The sequence below is a fragment of the Sorex fumeus genome, unplaced genomic scaffold (genome assembly GCF_029834395.1).
Source record: "Sorex fumeus unplaced genomic scaffold, SorFum_2.1 ptg000131l, whole genome shotgun sequence".
NCBI classification, from domain to species: domain Eukaryota; kingdom Metazoa; phylum Chordata; class Mammalia; order Eulipotyphla; family Soricidae; genus Sorex; species Sorex fumeus.
In genome coordinates this window covers 13,853,857-13,858,652 of record NW_026606188.1, presented here as the reverse complement: position 1 = coordinate 13,858,652, position 4,796 = coordinate 13,853,857, and the positions used below count along the sequence as shown (strand labels likewise).

The 4,796-nt window shown below is 41.5% G+C and overlaps 1 pseudogene; it reads right to left on the bottom strand.

Annotated features, from left to right (window-relative positions):
• Positions 1–1,007: 1,007 nt before the first annotated feature.
• Positions 1,008–1,118, bottom strand: LOC130015818 (uncharacterized; annotated as a pseudogene).
• Between the last annotated feature and the right edge of the window lie 3,678 nt (positions 1,119–4,796).

Below are 4,796 nucleotides of genomic sequence, written 5' to 3'. Positions count from 1 at the left end.
AAGCATTATCCTTTTAAATCGTTATTTAGGGGCTGGAGCCATAGCACAGAGGGTGAGTGTTTGCTTTGCACACAGCCGACCCGGGTTCAATTCCCAGCATCCCATATAGTCCCCGAGCACCGCCAGGAGTAATTCCTTAGTGCACAGCCAGGAATAACCTACGTGCATCACTGGGTGTGACTCAAAAACCAAAAAAAAAAATAATTTAAATGATTATTTAATAACTAGAGAATACTTTTAGAATAAAATTCTTAAAAAATATATTGCTTACTTATTGTTCTGCCTAAGGACAAAGCCCTAAATAGGATTCTTAATCTCTTGATTTATTTCCTTTGCTGAAGAAGGAGAGTAGTCATAATGCTTATCTAAGTCATTAATTTAAAAAATTTGAAACTCAAGTGTCTAGATGAGTTTGAAAATATAAAGCAATGTACAGTTTCTAACAATTATCTTTTTTCTCTTTGATAATCCACCAACTAAACAGTATTTCTATATTAGTCACTTGTAAACAGGAACTGTATAAATGTACCCTCACCATAAATACTCAGGGAATGTTTTTGGGGAGGTTACTGTAGCAACTACACCCCCTATTAAGAATGTCATTATGTCTGCTGAACTCAGTTCTGTTACAGTACATACTCGATCACAATATTAGATAAACTTGAAGTAGAATTCAAACCAATTTCCATTTTTTTAAAAAAAAAATTATTAGTGAAACACCATGAGGTACAGTTATAGACTTACAAATTTTTGTGCTTGGGTTTCAGTTATACAATGATCAAGTACCCATCCCTCCACCAGCATCCATCCTCCACCACCACAGGTCCCAGCATCCCTCCCAACCCCGATTCCCCCCCATCCCACCCTGCCTCTGTGGCAGGGCATTCCCGCTTGTTCTCTCTCTCTCTTCTTTTGGGTCCTATGTTTTGCAAGAGAGGCATTGACTGGCAGTCATGTTTGGTCATAGTCTACTTTCAGCATGCTTCTCCCACCCTGGGAGGATCCTCACAACACCCTTTATTTGGTGCACCCTTCTCTATCTGTATGCGTGTTGCAGGTCGAAGCCTCTTCCATCCTTGTCAAGGGGAGTGCTAACCTTCTCTCCTTTCATACAACACGGGCTGGAGCGATAGCACAGCGGTAGGGCGTTTGCCTTGCACGCAGCCAACATGGCCGACCCCGAGTTCGATTCCACCACCCCTCTCGGAGAGCCCGGCAAGCTACTGAGAGTATCTCGCCCACACGGCAGAGCTTGGCAAGCTCCCTGTGACGTATTCGATATGCCAAACACAGTAACAACAAAGTCTCCAATGGAGACGTTACTGGGTCCGCTCGAGCAAATCGACGAACAACGGGAGGGCCTTTACCTTTATCTTTCTCTATCTGAGCTTCCTTTTCCCCTAGCACGTGTGGCTGGCCTCCAAGTCATGGAGCAAAATTCCTGGTACTATTCTCGCCACTCCTGGGTGTTAGTCTCCCATTTTGTTGCTTTATGTTCCCCAGATGAATGCAATCTCCCATTTGACCCAGCAATACCACTCCTGGGAATATATCCCAAAGAGGCAAAAAAAAGTATAGTGGAAGTGACATCTGCAATTGATTGTTCATTGCAGCACTCTTTACAATAGCCAGAATCTGGAAAAAACCTGAGTGCCCGAGAACAGGTGACTGGTTAAAGAAACTTTGGTACATTTACACAATGGAGTACTATGTAGCTGTTAGAAAAGATGAAGTCATGAAATTTACATACAAGTGGTACTACATGGAAAGTATCATGTTAAGCGAAATGAGTCAGAAAGAGCGGGATAGACACAGAAACTAATTTCCATTTTTATTGAGAATACTCTTTATATAATAATTTACCCTCATGCTATGTATTTCACCCTATGTAAAAAAAACAACCTGCTTCATATGGTATCTACTATCCCACTATTTATATCTGAACACATCACTAAGATTTATTTCTCAAAGATCTTCCATCTTAAAGTATTTTGGAGCTAGGGAGATAGTGCAATGGGCAGAACACTTTCCTTGCATATGGCCCACCTGGGTTCAACCCCAGCATCTATATGGTTCTCTGAGCACCTCTAAGAGTGATCCTGAGCAGAGATCAGAAGTAAGCCTCGACCACTGCCAGGTGTGAACCAACACCCCCAACCCCAACCAAATGAAACTACTTATTCGTCTAGACTAAGATTTTTGTAATACTGTTAAATTTTTCTGTGAATTTCTGAAGCAAGACCTAATGAAAACCCAACTTAGACTTACAACCTTTAAATAAATACTGGTTGATTAAATGATGATATTTACATTACATTTTCTGAACTCAATATTTTGAAAATTGAATCACCATGAGATACACCGTTACAAAACTGCTCATGGTTGGGCTCAGTCGTGCAGTGTTCCAACATCCATCCCTCCACCAGGGTACATCTTCCACCACCAATGTCCCAGCGACTGTCAGTCACCCTCCCCCCAGCCTTCTCTATGGCAGGCACTACCCACCCCCTCTCTCTTACTCTTCTCTCTCTCCTTTTGGGGATTAATGAGCTCAATTTTTATTTAACCTTACAATTTCTATTCACAGAACTGGTTGTATGAAGAAAAATCCAGGACAATAAAATATTTTACAAATTAACAATACATTTTTGCTCACTGGATAAAGGTACAGTTAAGTTATTCTGATTAAACACATGCGGAAAAGAAAAGCCATGCAGCAGAATGAGTGCAGACAGTCTCAGCTACACTAAGTAAAAAAGAGACATTATTTTCAAACACTGATTTGACTTTCAGAAAAGCATTTCCACCAGGGGATTAAAGAATTAATCCTTCAGAGTACATATAAGTGCAAAAGTGCATCTCAAGCCATAATGACAAAAACTAATGCCTTTGTGTACGACTTTAACTACATCTAATCGTAGTTGAAGTATCTTTTTTAAAAATTTTATTGAATCATCGTGAGATAGTTACAAGCTTTCATGTTTAGGCTACAATCACACTATGATCAAACACCCATCCCTCCACCAGTGCACATTCCCCACCACCAATGTCCCTAGTATACTCCCCCTTTCCCACCCTCCCCTTGTCCCCATGGCAGACATGATTCCCCATTATCTCTCTCTGTTTTGGGGCATTATGGTTTTCAATACAGACACTGAGAGGTTACCATGTTTGGTCCTTTATCCACTTTCTGCACATATCTCCCATCTGGACCGATTCCTCCAACCATCTTTTTCTTAGCGATCCCTTCTCTATTCCAGCTGCCTTGCTCGTGAGGCAGGCTTCCAGCTATGAAGCAATCTACCTGTCCCATGTATCTACTATCCATAGGTGTCAGTCTCATGTTATGTTGTTTTATGCTCCACAAATGAGTGCAGTCCTTCTATGTCTGTCCCTCTTTTTCTGACTTATTTCACTTAGCATGACACTCTCCATGTCTATCCATTTATAAGCAAAGTTCATGACTTCATCTCTCCTGACAGCTGCATAGTATTCCATTGTGTAGATGTACCAAACTTTCTTTAACTAGTCATCTGTTCTAGGGCACTTAGGTTGTTCCAGATTTTGGCTCTTATAAACAGTGCTGCAATGAACATATAGGTACAGATGTCATTTCTACTGTGCTTTTATGCATCCTCGGGATATAGTCCCAGAAGTGGTATTGTGGGGTCATATGGAACCTCAATTTCTAGTTTTTGAAGGACTGTCCATATTGTTTTCTAGAAAGACTGGACTAGTGGGAATTCCCACCAACAGTGAACGAGTGTCCCTTTTTCCCCACATTCACACCAGCACTGATTGCTTTTGTTAAGTAGTTGGAGTAGCAATCCAAGACTCCTCCCTATCCTTTCTGAAACATCCACTGGTAGTACTTCAGGAATCTTCTTTCATCCCTCCCTCCTGCCATCCCTCCTGCCCTCTTTTCTCTCTTTCTTTCTTTCTTTCTTTCTCTTTCTTTCTTTCTCTCTCTCTCTCTTTCTTTCTTTCTTTCTTTCTCTCTCTCTCCCTTTCCTTTCCTTTCCTTTCCTTTCCTTTCCTTTCCTTTCCTTTCCTTTCCTTTCCTTTCCTTTCCTTTCCTTTCCTTTCCTTTCCTTTCTCTTTTTCTCTCCCTTCCTTCCTTGTCTTTTTTCTTTCTCCCTTTCTTTCTTCCTATCTCTCTTTCTTTCTTTCTTTCTTTCTTTCTTTCTTTCTTTCTTTCTTTCTTTCTCCTTCCTTCCTTTCTTCCTTCCTTCCTTCCATCCAACCGTTCTTCCTTCCATCCTTCCTTCCTTCCTTCCTTCCTTCCTTCCTTCCATCCAACCGTCCTTCCTTCCTTCCTTCCTTCCTTCCTTCCTTCCTTCCTTCCTTCCTTCCTTCCTTCCTTCCTTCCTTCCTTCCGTCCAACCGTTCTTCCTTTCTTCCTTCTTTTTTTTGGTGGGGGAACACCAGCAGTGATCAGGACTTACTCCTGGCTCTTCGCTCAGAAATAATTTCTGTCAGGTCATAGGAGAAGATCTGAAATGCTCAGGAACAACCTTGGTGAGGCACGTGTAAGGCAAATGCCCTACCCATTGTACTATTCTCTGGCCCCTTATCTTCTTATCCCTTAATAAGTTTATTGGTGTGTGTTGCAGGGGGGCAGGATTGGGGATGGGATTCAATCATCACCATTAGTGCTCAGGGTTACCCTGGTTCACAGGCTACTATAGATAGTAGTGGGAATCAAACCAGGTTTGGCTTCATGGAAGGCAAGCATTTCTGTTCTATCTCTCTGACTTTTCTAATCCCACTATTTTTTTTAAAAAAACTCAATAGAT